This window comes from Polistes fuscatus, unplaced genomic scaffold (genome assembly GCF_010416935.1).
Source record: "Polistes fuscatus isolate 324 unplaced genomic scaffold, CU_Pfus_HIC Scaffold4, whole genome shotgun sequence".
NCBI lineage: Eukaryota > Metazoa > Arthropoda > Insecta > Hymenoptera > Vespidae > Polistes > Polistes fuscatus.
Window position 1 is genome coordinate 471149 of NW_025113118.1, and position 21610 is coordinate 492758.

General features: G+C 36.7%; 1 protein-coding gene across 2 annotated transcripts in view; it reads left to right on the plus strand.

Moving 5' to 3' along the window:
• The window catches only part of LOC122521273 (UPF0489 protein C5orf22 homolog), a 443816-nt gene that overhangs the window by 230970 nt on the left and 191236 nt on the right, over window positions 1-21610 (plus strand). The window lies entirely within an intron of this gene.

Consider the following 21610-nt stretch of genomic DNA (forward strand, 5'->3'; position numbering starts at 1 on the left):
TTGAAGTATTGGTGTTCACAAGAAAGACAAGGAGTAGAAGAAGAGGAAGAGGAGAATGAATGGAAACAAATGAGAGTCTCGATTAAATTATATCTCGATGTTTGACTTTATTATCGAGCTATCGTTGAATCTGTACCGTGAAGGTATTGAACAATGGAGTCGTTCTTCGTCCGCCGTCTGTTCTTTCATTCCTCAACGTCCGACATCGTGACATCCCATATGACAACGGTAATAAGACTCAAGGGTAAAATACGAGAAGTTGAATCGTTAAGACATACGATGATCTTCATAGATCCTTTGAAGATCAGTCTTCGATTAATTGATTATCCTAATGTCCTGGACACGCCTTTTCTCTTCTATCATACCATCCTCGTTAACTCTCTTAATTTTCTTTATTTTCACCTTTCTCATCGTCGATTATTATTATTATTATTATTATTATTATTATTATTATTATTATTATTATTATTATTATTATTATTATTATTATTATTATTATTCCTCTTCCTCTTGCCATCAGTGGAAGGCGCCTACAGTAAGAAATTGTAACGAACCGTGACTCGCATCCACAGTGCATCCTTTGCGATCCATCATCGAGTTGAAAAGAGTAAGAGAAAAAGGGAGAGAGAGAAAGAAAGAGAGAGAGAAAAAGAGATGAATTACATGCATGCATGCATACACATATAAGATACCATTTTTGTCTCTGTCACTTTCTCCCTTATAAAGTACACCTTATTAAGATAACCTTAACAATTTTGCCGAATATTAAGACACATAGAATCATTAAGACTAACGATTGGAACGGTACTATAGTGTCGAAAGATGAGAGTCATTTGTAAAAGTAAACGAAATAAATGCCGTAGGGCTTGCCAAGTTAGCATGATGTTCAATACGGAAATAGCGCGAGTTATATTCAAGACTTTCAACATTATATGCATGCATATATATATGTGTGTGTACTTATTTACGTTGGCTTCGTGTTTCGTGGTCTGTAAGGTGACTTTTTTCAATTCGTTCTTCGTTCGTAGAGGCGCTACTCGATCACGCGACAGAAGAGAAATAGGAAAAAAATTGTCTAGCTCCCTCAATGTGTATCTCCGCTCGCAGCGGTGTCCCATGATATCCCAGCGTTTGATTTATATCACGGATTTATGCTCTCGGTCTTTCGTACGCATGAAATGACAGTATAAAGGGACAGAGAGGAGACAGAGAAGAAGTAGAAGGAGGGATAGAGGAAGAGAGAAAAAAAGGGAGAGAGCGAGAGCGAGAATCAACGCTACCTACTCCACCATTGTCCAATGATTTACGTTCGTTCTATAATCGCGACGCAAAGATTTCTGCCAAAGTTGTCTCTTACCTCACTGTTGGCTTCAAGAAAATAAATGCTAAGAAAAAAGAGAAGATCTCATATGCAGGGATGATCAAGAAAGGGTTAAAGATTCTTGTATATACCAATTACCTTTTTTAGCCATACTTGACCAAGTTTGAAAAACGAATATGACAAATATTCATTTGAAATCGTTACGAGCTACTTTAGAATCCGATGTTTTTATATCTTTTAGAAGAACGTATAGGTATAACTTAATAACTTTCTTTGTTGTTCCCTTAATATTGCCGTTCGACAAATATAAAATGTAATTAGTGATTCTAAACTTTTATTTTGTTTTTAATTCGGCGATGCAGATAGAATTAATAGATATTTTATGGTGCAACGAAACGACACAGAAGTAAGAAAGAAAAACATGGTTATTGTATGTACGTGCGTAGGTACGAGTTACTCGATCGATGAATCCGAGTGAAAGGATGGAGATAAGAGAGAGAGAGAGAGAGAGAGAGAGAGAGAGAAAAGGTAAAGCGACGCACGCTAATTGGTGGTACTAATTAGCACAGAGGCGTCGTCTCGAAAGCACTCTCTCACCAGCCGTTTCTTCTTCACATGCAAAGAGCACTGTGTCGGTATTATTACGAGGAGAAAAGCGAACGGCTGGCGATACGAGCAAAATTTTTATGTTAATAATATACCATGTAATTCAGGCGGGTTCACGTTCCGCGTCACCTCATTTCACCTCGTTTCACCTCACCTCACCTCACCTCATCTCGTCTCACCTTGTCTTGCCTTGTCTTGCTTGGCGTAGCTTCGCGTATTATCGTATAACCTCGCATTTGAAAATCTTCCGTGAATAATTAGTCGGTCGTAATGTTTTTATTTATTTATATTTTTCTTTTCCATTAGCGACTCATTCTCGAATATCTTTTGCCACTAGAATAAAAAAGAAGACTTGTTCTTTTAAATTGCCTCATTTAATATATTTTTTATACGATACCAAAATTTTGACAAAAATCGTCGTTAAAAATTCTTAAGCTTCGAAGAGATCTTTCTTAGTGAAAATAAATGTAAACCGTTTCTAACGTCGGCGGTACTCATTGAAATCCGTGTTCGCTAGACATTTGCATATTATAACGATATCTAGATAGTAGCACGTTAATGTCGTTGTCGTCGAGCGTACACCATATATAGACACGAACACCTGCGTTCACGTTTGCGCGCGACTCTGGCATCCGGCGATTGTCCAAGTAGTGTCTTTTTCTCTCTCTCTCTCTTTTTCCTTCTACTTCTTCTTTTTTCTTAAGTTACTCTTTTTCACTTATTCTTTTATTTTCCTGTACCACGTATTAGTATTAGTGATTAAGATCTATTATTTTTCTTGAGTTAATCCCTTTAATAAGTAACATTATCGGTAATCTTAGTAAATTGTCGATAATTGCCGGTAATTTTATCATTAACGACATTTCTTTAAGTAAAACCGGAACGAAGGCCAAGAGCATCCCTAAAAATCGAACAAGAATGATAATAAATTTTGCCTGGTTCTATCGATGGTACGAAAAATGTAGGCGCAATGGTGCGTTGTAAGGAGTATCTGCTGCTAACGTTCCATAGTATTTTATAGAGTACCGTTACCGTGTACGGTATAATTACGACGATAATATCGCGATAGTTCCATGGTGACACGGCCTGTAAAACTCGCCGCTCGGCGTTACAACCGTGCATTACTGCTTGGCTCGGGCCTAGACCGATAAAGTCGCAGTGAAAATTTTCTGCATACCGTAATTCACCGTTCTAAGACATACCAAATGGTTCGCGTATGCATGCTTTTTTTCCTACACAGAAAAATAAACTCTTTCAATCTGGAAACTTCTGTTATCGTTTGGTCCTCCCTCTTTTCTCGAACACTTTCCAGAAGAAATCCTTAACATTCTTTATCGGATCTGTAGTAGTTGAATATGGGCTTTATATCGTATCGTTGACATCGTACATGTTAAGATATGTTAGATAATGTTCATTCAAATTTACCTTCAGTTAAATGTAAATACTTCCTTCAAGTTGAATATCTTGTCATCCCCTAAGTATCTTTCTCGCATATCATCTCTTTCATACAAGCACGATAATTCTTCTTCTAGCGCCATTCTTATCAACAGGTTTTAAGTAAAAGTGCATGCCGAGATTAGAAAAACATTACACATCGAAACTCTTCCGAAAATGACAAGATCCCAGCGGGTGATCCAACGTTCCCCGTGATTTCGAAAGAATCAAAAAGCGAAACTCCTTCGTTGAGGGTAGTAAGGTCGGTTAACCGAAAGAACCCCTTGTCTCATTCTCTCTCTTTCTTTCTCAGCGGGCGTGCCGAGGCCAATAACAAAAGTCTAAATTGCTTGGCATTAGTCAAACATCGGCACGCCGTCAAAACCAAAGCTATATACCTTTCTCTCTTCTTCTTTTTTTCGATTCTATTAGACCGGTGTTTCTCCTGCAAGATCGTCTAGGTTCACGATCGGCGAGCTACCTTTCTTTGGAAACGATCCAGAACCTGGCCACCTGGTGTTAGAGAGAATTTTCGAATGAAGCCATCAATAATTCAGGATTGGCAATTGCCTATGGTCGATTGGTTAGGCGTATATGTATGTATCTGCATCCTCGTATCTATGATTTTCTTTATAGCATCTGCTAACATAAACACGATAGATTTTTCTTCGAGATACCTGGAGTGTAGAAATAATTCTATATCCGTCGATTATCTTAAAAATAACAATACAGTATTTCATTGAATGTCGATAGAGCTAGTCAAGCTATGTTCTACGTAAGTTATCATCACTGATAGTCGACCAATTTGTGCGTTGTATTGTAGGTGCACGTTGCAAGCTTACCTATAATTAGCATGCGTCGAGGCGTGGGCTAAAATATCATTAGCTTGTCTATAGATCGGCATAGATTAGAATAAATACGCCGTGTCTTTGGGCCCCATTAAAGCTGTACAACCGGCTGTAATCGTCACTCCTCTCGACTTTTTTTTCCATTGCTTCAATCGTTCGAATTGACGACAATTCATTTTCTAATTTTAGATTTACTCAGAAGATCTCTTCCTATTTTAGAAGCATAGTTAAATTAATACAATACTATAAGAATAAGAGTATTAACTTTAGAGGTATATTAAGTAATCGCATTAAGTCAAAATATTAGGACCGACGAATAGATTACGTAGATACAGAGCGGCGAGACATTAATAAAAAACTATTACTGGGCAAAAGAAGAATACGCTATTAGCATTACGAAGCATTATAAATTAGAATAAGTACGTGATGTCCTTAATCCCTAAGGAGTGGTTCCAGATGTCGAGTATATTAAGCTCATGTGGTGACCACAGCCTGAATCTAACGTTTGCGTTGGCGGGAATCTTTCAAATTGTAAACCAATCTAGATATATTCTAATATATCGTATGAAAAATTTTAATTGAATTGAAGAATAGAAGAGGAGATTTCGTTTTTTTTTATTAAAATTCACATTTTAAATGTAATGTTAATTTTCTTGTATCATATTATCTCATTCGAATAAAAATCAAACATTGCCTGGTAGTTCGATAATATAATTTATATATACCAAAGTAATAAAAACAGATGGATAAAATTATATGTTCGGTGTCTTGCCGATAAATTTATTGATTGACGTTAATTTGCCTAACGCTTCCCTATACGGACCTGTTTATGACACGTTACTTATACCATCAATAAAGTTGATCGAAATTTAATAGACCGATACGCACGTTCAGTACCTTCTCGAATATGCATCGTGTTAATAAAAATGAAAATAAGAAGTCAGGACCATTATAGTTAGTTTAAATCGTGTATATTTTATGTCGAAATCCAAGCACGTAGGTATGTATTTACGTTCCATTACCATAACTGTCAGACGTTCGTCACATTATATTCGGCCGATGCGCTCGGTTTTCTCTACTTGGCGACTTCCGGTGTCTCCGACGGAGCCAACATTTCCAACCAACAGATAGGTTCGACGACTCGCGATGCTGATCGGTAAATTTAATTCGTCTCGATCGTGACCCTCGATAAGCATATTCCCCGATGACAACAGAGAAAACTGAACATCGTTTCGAATATAATCTCGTGGAACGTTGTTTTGTTAATTACAATTAGTTGTTACATTATTAAAAGTTTCTAAAGACATTTTGAAGTGAAATTTCTTAGGCGGCAATTTCTTAGGTAACGATAAAATTATTTTAAACGATATGAGAGAGAGAGAGAAAGAGAGAGAGAGAAAGTGATATAGAACTCACAGTTGATCGACAATTGAACGAAATTATGGAAGTTGAGTGTGTTAACACTAATTTCAGTTTTGTGTGTGTGTGCGCGTACGTGCGCATATGACTTATATGCAATATGACTTTCCAATGTTTATATTTATTTATATAACTTTCCAATGTCTATAATTATTTATATGACTTTCCATATTTAATTAATAATAATTAAATAATAATTATATTAATTTAAAATATTTTTAAATAATAATTACTAATAATAATATAATTATGTCTACATTTATTTATATGACTTTCCAATGTTTACATATGTATAACAAAAATAATATTAGTATTAAGTGGAATTTATTCTTCTGAAAGTCATATAAAAAAGAATACATAAAAGAAATGTTAAGTGACTTCCATAGAGGATAACGAGGAGGATTTTGAGGAGGACGGTGTGTCGAACTTATATTCCATGCTTCTAAACTACAATGGACATTTCCTTCGATGAATTATTAGTCAATTAAGGTAAATCGAACACAGTACTGAATTCTACTAATATTTTAGATTGTTCAAACTAAAATACATTTGTTTTAAAGTTCCTGGCCAGTGATGATTTTGAGTTAAAAATTTTCATCTAATAAAATATAAGATCGAAAATGTTTGATAATCGAAGTATATTAATAGATATGTAATTTTTAAACAAATGTACTTTCTATTATTCTTATCTTAATGGATATACTGATTCTGACACTTTAGGCCAGTCAACGAGGGCCTAACATCGACTTTTTTAGCTAAACGCGTGCATCTTTGACCTAAGGGTAAGTTGACGACGCTGAATCGAATGGTGGTAATTTTATTTAAATCTGATCCCGAGGTTTTGAGAAAAAGGGTAAAAAAGGGTAAGATATGGCCTTATCTTAGAATCTAGGCATTTAATCGAAAAAAGTTTCAAACAAAAGTTGTGGAGAATTGAAAAATACATAAAAAATGTTCTAAGGTTTATCTTCGTATCTGCAAAAATAAGCGAGAAATATTGAAAAATAATAATTGTAGAGTGGGGGAAAGCAAGCTTATCCCTCCGTCGCTTTTTACACGCGAGCGAGCTAGTGTGCGTGCGAGCGTCCGTGTGCACTAACACAAACGAAGGATCTTCGGCAATCTTCGGGACTCTCGGTCTTGAATGAAAGTGCGAGTGAGAGAACAAACCAATATTTCTTTCTTTTTATTTTTCTCAAAACCTCGGGATCAGATTTAAATAAAATTACCACCATTCGATTCAGCGTCGTCAACTTACCCTTAGGTCAAAGATGCACGCGTTTAGCTAAAAAAGTCGATGTTAGGCCCTCGTTGACTGGCCTACTTAAAAACATTTGAATAACAGTTCAAACAAAAGATAATTAAGTATTATATTATACGAATTTAATACTGATTAAAATAAACATGTAGAGGATTAACTTTCTTAGATACTTCGAAAACAATTATTACATTTATATACTTTATACTTTTAAATCATCATGTTTTCGCTACAACAATAACGTTATTTATCATGTTTCTTTAAAAATGATGATCTCACGAGTTCTTTTGTATTTATTTAATATTACATTAATTCATCTTTCTATTTACAAGAGCATCACCGAAGAAGATAATAACATTGACAAACTTAAATAAGCAGTAAACCGAAAATGTAATTACACACACTTTTTTTTCAACATTCCTGAAGACGTAAAATATCTTTGAATAGTATATTCCAGACGATGGTCGTCCGATTTTCATATTTCGGTATCCCCTAGAAAAACGTTTTAAATTACGAGTATTCGAAAGAACGAGTCGCAAATGCGCCTTCGCCGCGAGCATTAGTAGTATAGTAAATAATAATCAGTATCGGATACACACTTACTTCTACGGCAGGGAATTACGGACAGTCAGAACGCTTAGGATACGCCATAACTGTCGAGTTACAGAAAATTTACATTATCGTAACGCATTCGCATGAAGATAGCACGATATGCCATGGGATAGAGAGTCTTTGAAAAAGAATGCAAAAAAAAATTAACAAAAAATAAGTAAATAAAAAGATAAAAGATAGAAAATGCATAAGAGGAGGTGAGACAACCGTCTCCCTCTTGGGTACCGGGATCCTTCTTTATATCTCGGATATGATTCATAATAAACAACTTGACAGTAGGTATTATTAATAATATTTCGTATCCGATGCTATATAACGCCTTACAAACGTGTTCTCTTAATTTTTACCTATTCCTTATCTATAATTTATTCGTATACTTTTCGATCAAAATAATTTGATAATTTTTTAATAGAAAAGCAAATCTAATAATAATGATAAGTTAGGTATGTAATTCTGTTATATATTATTTTAATACTCATGCATGTATATTGGTTTATACCGAAAGGTATAAATTTAAGATAAGTTTTTATCAAGCGTATACAACTTTGAGATTACTTACTCGATCGTAGGTAAAATTTTTTACTTTGCTTATCTTCATTAATTAATGTGTTAATATCTGCAATGGTAAATAACTTTTATATAAGCATATTTCGTGTATAAAATTGAATGTACTTATCTGATTATTTATTTTTACACTTTGCTTATCTTTAATAATTATTGCTTCAATATATACGATATGCAGGAACCTTTAATTATGCATATATTACATTAAATGAAAACTTTGTCAATTATATATATATATCTATTTTATCTATCTGAATAAATTAGCAACTATTTATTTTAATTTGATTTTGTTATAATGTATGGTAAATATTATAATCTTTTGTTTGTTATAAGTGGGTTCGTTGCGCCATCTGATTATGACCAACGAATCTGTGCGGCGAGAGCGGACGCATTGCGTGTACGATATGCGATGTGTATTACATACTCCTCCACTCCTGTTACTCGCTTATTTGTAATGTACGAGTACGTATCGACGTGGGCTATTAGCCACTAATTCTTTTGGATTTAATATAATAAATATTAACAATAGATTCGCATATTTGATCCACGCAACCCAACAGATTTGTTTTTTTAGAATGAAACAAATAATATAAACATATCATTAAAATACTGAACTCTTTGGAATTTGACTAAATCTGTGCTTCTACCATAGAGTTACCACATAAATTTAGACGTAGCAGTAACCAAATGTGATGCGACGTATCGTCGACGCGAATTAGTCTCTTTCTCTTTCTCTCTCTCTCTCTCTCTCTCCCTCTCTCTCTCTCTCTCTTCCAATCTCCTTCTCTCATACTCTCTCTTTCTCTCCAATGGTAATCCAGTTAACAGGCGAAGCGCAGAGTACTCGCGTGTTTTATCCTAATGAGATCAAGAGCAGTCGCGACCGATACGAGGCTCTTGGGAATTGGCGAGAATGAGTAAAAAGAGATGAGACGAGGGTGGAGCTGCCAATGGCGATGATTACGTAGAAGGGGGTCGTCAACCTCGCGAGAAACGCGTGCCTTTTGATTGCAAGCTCGAGACAAGGCTTCTGAATGCGTCGACTAATGCACCGTGTTACGCCAATATGCTAATTAAATTAACGGTAAATGGACATTGATGTAGACATCACAGGACGATAACAACGAAGAAGACGATAAAGGATACTCTCGTGTTCCAACTCGAAACGTAAAAAGAAATACGTAATATACTTTATCGATATGTTATAGGGAAAGTGGGAAATGCCTAGGCATTGTCCACAATACCGAGCCGTTTTTGTCAATGTAGGAAACAGAAGAACACACATCACAAGTGTGCTTTACACACATCGACATTAAGTTTCAGTTTATAGCGGCACGCATAGCTTAACAACCCGCTGCATGCTCGCTTTTGTGTGTGTGTTTGAGGGTAGGGTGTGTGTTGAAATGGGGGGAGAGGGTTGTGTGTGTACCTGTTGCTTAATAATGTATTCTTCTATACATTGCGTAAAACAGCGTGTGTCGCAATGATGAGGAACAAAAGATACAGATAAAAATTTTTCTGATTCTTACATTGACAAAAAATAAATGCCTAGGCATTATCCACAATATTTCCTACTTTCGCTATAACAGATACAATCGAGAAAGAATAATAAAAAACTTCGTTAGTTAGAATAACATACATATAATATGTAAATACATGCAACGTATATTGATGATGCATAAACAATTGATATCGAGTTCATTTGATTTTTAATTACTTGTGGTCAATAGAGATGAGAACTGTACTTTGACTATCGTTCTTACATCGCTCGAGGCCAAAAGTGCATTTGATGTTTTTCCAAAGAGCGAAACTATAACGTTTTGTTCGCAACACATATGTAAATGACTTTCTTATCTGTGACTTCCGTTTATTACGATCGTTAATCTAATATTCATATTTCATTATAGCGATTATTTGTACGTTCTCCCTTTTTAATTAAAATCTTCTTTAGAAACGATTAAATTCACCATCTTTTTCGAATAGAACGCAACGATGTTTGATCGAAGCGTTTATTTTTGGATACAAGGCGTTTCGAAAGAAACAAGAAACGTTTTACAGCCGTGGTCGAGGGCGTTTTGCGTATACTCGCGCGTGTAGATACACGCGTGCATCCTAGTGTGTTGCATATAATAAAAGGGCTGCATCCGCTGTAAACGCATCGACCGGACAATAGGTTTCCTTGGTAGACGAAATTAGTGTTATTATTGGACCAAATGTCCTGGCCACGTCGCGCCGTGGGAAGAAACGTTTCTCGGCAGCTTCCACTTCCTTCGAATTTGTTTCTTCTTTTTAATCTTTTTTTACTTTCTTTTTTTCCTATCTTTCTCTATTTCTTTCCTTATGTTAGTTCTATGACGTTTTTCACAGATTTGAGAACTTTATCGTCTAACAGATAAGTAAAATGAAAGGATGATGGGGAATTCGTAAAACTAAACAAATTTCAAACAAAAATGATTTGAAGTTTCAAAGCAGGAAGTAGGCGTACGACGGAATTTGGCCAAAATAGAAGTCGCTCGTTTCGATTATATCTTTATGGCAACATAATTGAGTTCCTTCTCAAATTTTGTCTCCGGTCAGTAAAAATAAAATATTACGATGCCCAGTTTTCTCGAATCGTAAAATTGTTACTTTTACGGACTAAGAATTCCACCTTCTCAAAGAACTGACTACTATTTTGTCGAACTTTTTCTCATTTAACTTGCCGAGCGTATAAAGTGCCAAATCTTAAATCAACGATTACGTACCAAGTGACCTCCTTCAACGTAACGACTTTACGTTTTGGCAAATTACCATAGCAAAGAAAGATAACTCGCATTACCGCAAATTTGTTACATATAAAAAGTGCATCTATCACAGCATACTTTTCCTTAGCTCCCCCTCCCCCAAGTCCCCTACATTTTTACGAAGAAAGTCATTGAAAATATCGGTCGTTCGAGATCCATCTTAAAAAAAGGAAAATTTTGTAATAGAAACGATTGAACGTTTAAGAACGTGCTTCTTCTTACTCGTTTCATCCAGTAGCGTGTTACTTACGCGGCGATTATCTCGATCTTCGTGCAACGTTCCGGTTTTGTCAGCGTTACGACGTGGGCCTTTGTTAGATCCGCAGAGCGAAGGTACGTTCTCCTCGATATCTTTACTAACCCATACACGTATCCGCTAATCTCCACGAATCATCTAAATGCCCGCTCCGATCCGTTCCCTCTCATGCGAGAACGTTTCATCATCGAAAATTTCTTAATGGTCTAGTGGTACGATCTTGTACGTAGACGTTGCCTATAGACAGGTACATCTTCCTTCTCTTTCTTTCTCTTCGCGAGACCGTAAATCTCCAAAATGATTGATCACGTCATTCGTTCTTTCCTTTTTTCGTGCGACGTCGAGTCTCTTTACAACGATCCAGCTCGATTATCTTTATAATTAAAACGCTTTCATGATTGAACGCTCTCCTTGTACGGTATATGATATTTTTAACGTTTACGCATTCATTTGAAATAATTGAGGATGTATGCACTTGGAATGGAAAATTAATTTGTAATTATAATTATATATAAATATATAATAAATATATAATTCTAAGATAAAAAGAAAGGATAAATTATATTAATAATCATTTGATTTTCTATTACTGACAGATTTAATCGATCCTTAATATTTTTCTTGATAAATATTTTGATCGTTTTAAAATCAATCAAAAAGAGACGAAAAGCGAAGAATCGATCGTTCTTGATCGTTATAAAGTAACATATAGCTTGATATCGACACGTCCGATCGATGGAAAGATTGCGGTAGGTGCGTCCACACGTTTTCTCCATGTGGCGAGCGGAGACACGCGTTCGCGCACACGCGCATGCCTACGAGGCACGCGCGTTACATCGACGAATCTATTTCCAGTAGCTCGTTGCGTAGCGCTTGCACGTTTCTTGCATACGCACAAAGTACACCGCTTATATGTAGGTATACTTCGTTCTCTCGCAGGAAGTTTCGTGCTTTCTACGCGATTAAATTAAAAAATTTTAAATAAAAATATTACCAGATGAAAGAGTATTTCATTTGATATTTAATCTCTCATTTAACGAAAATTGTAATAATAAAGGAATAACCAAAAAAAAGAAAAAAAAATTCTTATTATTTTTCCATAAAACGAAAAAAAAATAAAGGAATCGTTAAATTATCATTCGCAATGTAATAGTTGGCGAGTTCGAATGTAAATTAATCTTCGTATGATTTAAAGTTACATATGCGGTTTGCTCTATTCAACAATTTCATATATAATATTCACGTGTAAATATATATCGTATATCTATGTATACATATACGTAAAAGTACAGGCGTACACGCACCACGTTCTCTGCGTACAGACGAGCGAACGATACGCGTGGCGCGGACTTTGCGAGGCCATATCTCTCGTATCGCAATGTGACGGGTGTGTCGGCAGTATATCAGTCTAGCCCCACCAGGAGTCACTGCTGACAACGAGATATTAACACGATGCACGAGAAGCAACGCTCTCTCGCACACGCACGTACGACTCGCCCATCGCGTTTCTCTCTTCGATTCTCTTTCTTTTTTGCTTGTGTGTGTTTTGTAAGATGAGAAAACGTTCCTCTGTGTGTTTGTTTTGTTGTTCGAAAGACAACGAACAAAAATTTGCTAATTAAACTCTTGTAACGAAGCGTGCAATTATTTTTATTTTTGTTTCTATTCTTACGTGTGTTTTGTTTTTTTCACACAGGATATGATATTTTTTTATCGTAAAATTTTTTGTTGCAGAAATGATTATTCAAATAATGTTATTTCGGTCTCTTTTGTATTTTGAATAAATTGATTCGTGATAAATCCATAAGGAGATTCGCGTAAAAAAAGAATGAACTTATGATAATGTTTATTTAAAAATAATTTTTACGGTGATAGAGATCTAGTCGGAGTTACACTTGCTCTATTAATATCTCGAAAATTGTAGCAAAAAGAACTGATTTTCTAGTCCTTGTAAACGAGTAGATATATAAATCATGAAGACAACCGATGATTAGTGTCACTTCATTATCGTTAATCGCGATTCGACGTTTTCGCCTTGTTGTCAGTTTTATTTTTTGTTTTTACTTGTTACTTGTTATGTATTTTTAACATGACAAACGCAAAATGTAATCCTTCGAGGATGACGCCCACCTTTTTTTTCTCTCAAAGCTAACGACGATACGCAGGCTTGCGTCGTGACGTAAAAGTTGGCAAGCTTGTATTAGCTATGTTCGCGATCGCGATTTTTTTTAACTTGAAAACGACACGCCTCTTTCTTGTCATCTCATTACTCGTTTGCAGGGTAAAACCACAAGAGCAATCGTATTGAACGAAGATCGAAGCTCGTTATCGTATTAAATTGTTGGATGGTAGATGCGGAGAAAACGAATCGTTGGAAAATCAAAATTCGTGATAGAAGTAGCGAGGAGGAATCGATCGGTAAGCCCTGTCGATTGTTCGTAATGGAACAAAGAAGAATATACCTACGTAGGAGTAAATCACGATAAAAATATACGCATAGATACTTTTAGCGAAGTACGCAGGGAAAAGTGGAGGGACTCGCGTTCCGGCTTTACGAGCACGTCGAGTTCGCTGAGTAAGCACGAACGATAGACGAACATGGATAGATTGACGGATAAGTAAATGACTATATTGGTGAGGCGTATTGTACCTCGATCATAGCAATTTGCTGAAATGCCATAGAGAGTAACAATGCGGCGAACGACGTCTACGACGACGACGACGATGACGACGACGACGACGACGTAGACAATGTAGACGACGTAGACGATGTAGACGACAAAGTTGGACTGTAGAATGAAGAAAGAAAGAGATGAAGAAAGCCGCGAGCGATTTCGTTGCGTGATATACGTCAGTAAAAAGGTACCCGACAGCGATTAAGTAGCACGCCAGTGCATGCTTTTATCTTCTTATTAACGATCCGATCGCGAATTAATCGTACAACGTGCGATAGCATTTTACGGACAAAACTTAGTAGCAAGTGTATGCCTGCGACATATTCGAACGTTAGCGCAGGTTATATACTTATTTCAGTAGATGTTCCAACGTTCCCCTTGAACCCTATAATTTGGATTCTTTTTTGTTCCATTTTTTGTACATTTTATCGATTTTATCGTAGCGATCTATCGTCAAAAGAAGATAAAAAGCCTTTTGAAAGCAAATGTTACTCTAGGAGAGGACTTCTCCTCAATAAGTCAATAAAAACAGACAAATTAGATGGAAAGAATCAACTTCGTCTCTTTTGGTCAGGAGAGGAGAGATCAGAGAGTAGCTTTATCAGGCTTCGTCTAGTTTTTATCCGTGTCTTACGAACTTCCACAACACGGACTTACTTTTCTACGTGGAAAAATACGCGAACGAATTTTTTTTTACCCTAAGAAGGAACCATCACTGTCCGCAGGGCTATTAAGAAATCAAAAAAGATTATGGTAGACACTGCGTGACTGCGTTGATTAATGGGAGAAAGAAAGGAAGAAAAAGAGAAAAAGACAGATAAAGAGAGACATTTTTCATGATTTTTTCATTTAAGGTAGATAGGTACGTGTTTATTCGAAGAGGTCCGCCGTTGGTAGAATTTCTTACTACTTGTTGATCTCGCGATGCAGAGAGCTGTAAATTCAATAGTTTCTACTATTACGGAAAGTTTCATAATCGCAATAGATCAGATTATGAAATTGAAATGGAAGTAGGTAGAGATAGATATATGCAAACATAAATGCATATGTATATGTATGTAGGTAGATACGTGCGTCCGTATCGATTACGAGGTCACTCGAAAATAATCGTAGTGTACATGGAAATGTCAAAGGCTTAACTTTTTTTTCTAGAACATTGTATTGTATAAAAAGTCTTGCTTACTTTGTCGAAGGGAAAGGACGCGCGCGCGTAAAGCGAGCAACGTGCCGTAAACTTTTTACAAGATTTATTTCAAACCTCTGACATTTTTCCAATCAATGTTTTAAACAGGTAATATGAGTGCCGTTTCAAACGTCCCGATTCGAAAGTAATCGCGCTGTGCCTCTCTCGTGGCTTTGCGTTCCTGTAAATGCCGACCTTGATTTACCAGGCTGCAAACTTGAAGGCTATCTTCGTCGCTGTTGCCTCCGCTACTGCCTACTGCCGAAGGGGAGATAAGGGTACGTTCACATCGTCGTCCGTAGAAAGAGACACACACGCGCGACCCATGATATCGATCGTCTGGTCATGACAAGTAGCTTTGGTCAACAACACGTCAGCGATACCTTTTTATCATCGTTCAACTCTAAGGAGATTATACATTTATTTCTTTAGAAAAATAGATAAATAGATAGAGATAGTGAGATAAATGGAGAGAGAGAGAGAGAGGGAATGATTTCAGTCGTAAAATTCCTTGAAAAATACACCGGATATCTGCGAGTTATTTCGAATAAATAAAATAATAGAAAAGTCATTTCTAAAGCAATAGTAAATCATTCGAATCGATATTTCCTACGAACAGTCATAACCGTAAAACTTGATCGATCGATTTTGACGCAGGATCTTTCGAGTTGGACGCGCATGAAATAGCTGCGGTCCGGAATCAGCCGATACGAGCTTGCCGATCGATCATGGCTTCATTTTTGCGGTCTCTCTTCGCGCGTCGATCGGTAGTCGGCGATCCACGGTGAAACCGCACGCAATCTCCATCTGTTTCTCCCTTTTTCTCTCTTTCTTTCATTCTATCTTGTACATCTTCGATTTTGCGATGCGATACGCGAGGAAGGAACAGCGTTGGTAGAAACGAATAGGCAGAAGGAGGAGGAGGAGGAGGAGGTGGAGAAAGAGGTGCTGGAGGTCTCGCACGCACGAAGATTCAAGAAAGAGAAAGAAAGAAAGAAGGGAGATATCCAAGGAGCGGCCTGTTACGCGGCGGACCTGCAAACCGGCATTACGTGCCGATGATTCTGTGTGAATTCGTTCGATCGATACCTTTTTCTTTTATTCGTTATTACGTAAGAAATTGCAACGGGTTAAGATCGTTACAAGCAGGGAAAAACGAGGTTGGCTTCTCTCTTTTGATAATACAGACGAAAAGAGACAGAGAGAAGGAGATATGAAAGTAGAATCGTTTCGAAAGAATAAATCAAAATTGAGTTATGGTTGATGATACGTCGATAGGATGATGCGCTCTCTCATGATGAATCGAGCATTATGCCAAGAAAGGAGAAAGCATCCTGATCGTTTCCAGTGCAAATTGCTTCCTACGTGAAGATGAATTTATTTCACTTTAAAACGTTGTCCTATGGGAGAATTGTCTACTCGAAAAACAAAACGTCAGATTTTGTCTAATTTTAATTGTAGCTACTAAGTTGATTACTCGTTTGTGACAAAGAGAAAGATAGAGATAGATAGAGAAAGTTTGTGGTAGATCTTTTAAGACTCGTTAAGTGCCGATTTATGTAATCATAGATTTAGCAAAGACATCTTTCAGCTTATTAATCGATTTTGAACAAGATTACAAGCGCGTTCGACCTATCTGTTTGTGAGTTACGTTAGTTTGCTCACACTCTCCCGCTTTCTTTCTCTCTCTGTCTCTCCCTCTCTCCCTCCCTCTCTCTCTCTCTCTCTGTCTTCCCTTTTGTTCCGAACCCGTGAAATCCAGTAAGAGTTTCGCAAAGAGACCGCGCGACTTTTTCCGCGAAGAAGCGGTTATCGGGCAGAGCTGTAGAAAAAGGGGGAAAAGGAAGAAAGAAGAGGGGGAGGACGGATGAAGGAAGCTGGTTCGCACGTTTGAAAAGGAGCAAAAATATACGGCAATGCAACAGGCGACAGGCGACTGGTCGGAGAGTCCAGAGTGGCAGCAGGAAATCGACGATACGTAAGAAACCGGTACCAAAAGAACGAGAAAAGAGAAAGAGAGAAAGAGCAAGAGAAGGAGAAAGAGTGAAAGAAAAGAGAGGAGAGAAATGGACTGTTCGTTCTGGGACCGACAAACGGAAGCTGCACGAATACGTGGAAAATGTTGACGATCGCAATCGTGAGTCTAACTCAACAATTATCGTTTGTTTAAACTCGTTTAACTAGATTCTCTGTCTGTTTCTCTCTCTCTCTCTCTCTCTTTCCTTCCATGATGTATCCTTACGAAGGAAGTAGAGCCTTCGATCTTTTCCCCTCCCCTCTCTTATTCTTATTTCCTTTTTTCTTTTCTCGAATAGGCCGACATTTTGGGCCATAAATCAGACGGTCCCAAGGTATTGAGCAAGGCGGGAACTAATCGAACCTTTCCCCTTACTCTCCCTCCCCTCTTCCACAAAGCTTCAAACGTCATTACGTTTACCTCGAGCGGTCCATTCGAATTCATTTCATTGAGGTTTCCTTGTATCAATTATTTCGAATCTTAAGTCGTACCCATAAATCGACGAAATCAGGATAAACGTTATTACCTTCAACGAGTGAATATTTCTCCTTATATCTAAGTTCTACTTTCGAAGTTGGCTCGTGAGTCGAAACTGTACGATAATAATCGGTCGAGTTTGCGATTGCGAACGAAGAAATCGCGAAATTGTAGGAAATTAATTTTACGTCATTTCGAGATTAATATCTGCATCCTTGATTAACTCGTTTTCTTCAAATAAAAAATATCTCTTTCCCTTTGATCCGTATTACTCTTGCTACGCTTTTTTTTGTATATGATATGAAAACAAAGGGAATGACAATAAATTCTTACCATTTATGTCTCAGGTAAAAGATATTTTTTATTAAACGACGAAGACACGTTTTGATTAGGCGAAATGATGAAAAGCTCGCTCGTGTATTTTGTAAAGTCGAGAAAGACAAGACACACACTCTTTCTCTTTCTTTCTCTCTTTTTTCTTTCTGTCTCTCTTGTCCGCTGAGAATACGAAATGGTTTGGTGGCCTTCGCGCTTGGTCGACGACGTGGCTTCCCCGACAACGTTATCGTTCTACACGGCACTGCCCTCGTAGAAGGAAGGGATAGTCGTTTCGTGCAATCGGTCACTGCCACCTTCTCGCACCTTTCTCGCGATGATTCTGCGATACTAGACGTTTCCTTCTCCGACTCGAATCTCTTTATATCCTGATCACTTTCATTTGACGCACTTCATTATGATGTCCTACACTACAATTCAATACAATAGATGTTAACGCTGAATAAGATATTACGTTTAATGCTGTATGCACAATAGATTCTAAATAAAATATTATATTTTTGTACTATATCTACATCACCGATGAAAAGTCTGCTATCACTTGCCGATTTCTATATAAATTTTTAAATGATCTATCATTATTATATCATATATTATTATTATTATTCCTTGATAACAAAAAATAATACAAAATGTAAAATATGCTATTAACCGTTTAAGTCCCACACGCTCCTTTCGCGCTCTTCAAATTTCATGTCAAAAAATCCAGCGCGTTTGGACTATACGGACAACTGACTGCATATTCACAATTTGACGAGACGTATGTACGTCGCATCACTACTTTTCTTGTATATGTTACCGGCAAAGTACGAAATCCGGCATTCTACAAAATGCCTAAGCATTGTTGATAATGCCTAAAACTAACCGGCATTGTAGGAAATGTATTCATATCTCTCACATTTCCTAGTCATTCTGTAGAATAACAAATGAGAAACCGGCGAAGTAAGAAATACATCTCCGATTCGTTTTGAATGATTTTCAATAGAATGCATATTCTTAGAACTAAACATTTCGTTCTAAACGTGCTTATTTTTCGCTATGATAAGGAACAAAAGATACAGATTTTCCATGGTGATCTCTATGAATATCGGTCTAAACGTAATATAATCTTCTACTACGATAAGTAACAGTGGGCCCTACATAATAACACACCGGCATAGAGTAAGTTTCAATTTATAGAAGTGCGCATAGTCAATTTATAGTGTAGCGGCGCACACAGTCTCAAAAACCCGCGCACAAAAACTCGCGTAGCAGTCAATGTGTTAAATTTGTTAAAAAAAAGTTAGTTTTTTACTATGCTCCATGATCGCTTTTGTGTGTGTGTGGGGTGGATGTGTGTGTGCCTGTTGCCCGATAATGTATTCTTCTCAATATTGCCTAAATAGCTTTTGGTATTCTGTAGAAAGCCTAATTATAAGTATTATGTACAATGCCTAAGAAAAGTCCGTAACAATTCTTTTGTTTCCTACATTGCCTAAAAACGTAAGGCATTATCAACAATGACTTGGCATTCTGTAGAATGCCGGAATTTCGTACTTTACCGGTAACATTTATAATCCAAGTAATACATTTTGTATATTTCGTTGTTATCTATTATGTATATAATAGTATTTCATTAAATAATATTACAAATTAAAAATATGAAAAATTTTTAGAGCAAACTATTTAATTGAAAATAACATTTACCATTTAAAGCATTGGTGTTTATAAAAATATATTAAATGAACTCCTCTTGTACATTGTACACAAATTAGATGAAATCTTTTTCTCTTAACATAGATTATTAAGGCGTGCGCTATCGCGCTGCTTGGCTTTTCTCGATATGAAATAAAAGGAGCAATATCGCGTCGTTTGAATCTTTTCGTATCTCATTCAGAAAGCGCTATTGCGATGTTCGGCTTTTCTCGATCGTATTTTTTTAAAACCTCTGGTACTTAAACGGTTAATAAGTTGTTTTTGACAAATTAATCAACCTCGGTCACTTTAAAGGTATTCTTTTTTATTTTTATTAATATCCTGTTTCTTTAAATTTACGCTATTATCCTAAATTTTTGGTCGACAGTGTATGCATCTATTGTTGCGAGTGAGTTTAAATCATTCTAGGTCATAGGACGTGAAGATCGTTTCTTGGCATCTGGAATATGTTTATCAAGATCATTATCGATTATCTTTAAAAGGAGAACGAGGAGTAAAGACCTGTTTTGCGAGCGAACATCTGTAAAAAGAATTTTAGTAAATTCTTCGTCAAAATCTTTTCTATTCTTTTAAAGTTATAAATCTGTCCTCAATAAGCTTTCATCAATCTGTCTAATTAATGGTTATATTACTTATTATATTAATGGTTATATATATATTTTATTGTAAAAAGAACTTCTCGATACATAAAAGAATGTAACTGCGGTGATTTTTACTTGTTCACGTTTATTGTAACAATATAACTAAGTTTAGTACGTTAGTAAAATCTAAACACTTCATTGATACCTACGACTGGTTAGAATAAAGAAAATAGTTAGAAAAAAGGTCGTAAAGAACAGAATGTAAAGTTCGTGAAGATATAATAAGGTAAAAGAGGCTTCGAGATAAGCTGAACGTGGAATCGTTTAACTCGGCCCGTTAGTATCTTTAAATAAAATATTAACGCGTTTCAACGTAGGACGTTCTTTGCAATCGTTTTGCGAATAAAGCATGCTCATGGATCGAGCGAATCACTCGATTCTTGGCTGGTGGGCGGTCACGTGCAACGAACATATACTCGTTTATCTGTTTACGCGTTATCATCATCGCGCCCGTCACGTTTCTATCGTGTACAAGGAAAGAGAAAACGAGCATGCGACGACACATCCTGTATAAAGATTTTTCCATACGTACTTTCAGGATTCGAAGAGAACGCATGCTAATATCCGTTCGACTTTTTGAAGTCATTCTCGATCTATGTATATGTCGAGTTCTTGCGTTTGGAGTCCGGTACTATGGAAAATGATAATCCGCAATGGATGCGCGAGAAATCGCATGGTATTTCAAACTCTCCAAAGCGACACTCAAAATATTTACTTTACTACACATATTTAATTCTGAGATACTTGTAAGAAAAGAGAAGAGAGATAGAGAAATAGAGAGAGAGAGAGAGAGAGAGAGAGAGAGGACAGACAGACAGACAGACAGATAAACAGACAGACAGACAGAGATAGTGGGGATAAGGTAGAGCTCGGTCGATCGCCATAAGTTCTGTCGGTAGGATTACTACACGCTCTGACGGTGGATATTACGACTGATTGTGAGCACAATGGTAGTAATGTCTTATAATTTAGTAGTGGGTGCGGCTAGACGCTCAAGATTTCCGTTGCTGAATATCGAGTTCTTCCTATTCGAAGTCGCTTCTCAAGCGTATCTACTACTTGGGTCATCGAAAGAAGATGCTCGATGCAATGAAAAAAATATTTATAAATGTACTCTTGAGAGTAAATTTCTATAAGAATCATTTCTTTAAGATCTCTTCGAGAGAAATTGATTTCCTTTTAAATATCATGCCATACTATTGTATTTTCTTCAGATACTTTTTCTACGCTCTGTCATCGAGCTAGATATCACGTGATAACAAATTGAAAGCAAGAATATACAAAGAAGAAGAAGATAGGTATAATGAAAAGAATTAAGAGAAAATAGATAGTTCTTTAGATGAATAGCATTCCATCCGAACGTACAATGAAGGTGCAATGAACGTCCGTTTGGAATCCGTGTTGCGCGTGCGTAGGCTTATCGGAATCTCATTTTGTCAGCTCTTCGCTTTCGCTCTTGTTAGTCCGAAGTGCACCAGGTGCTCC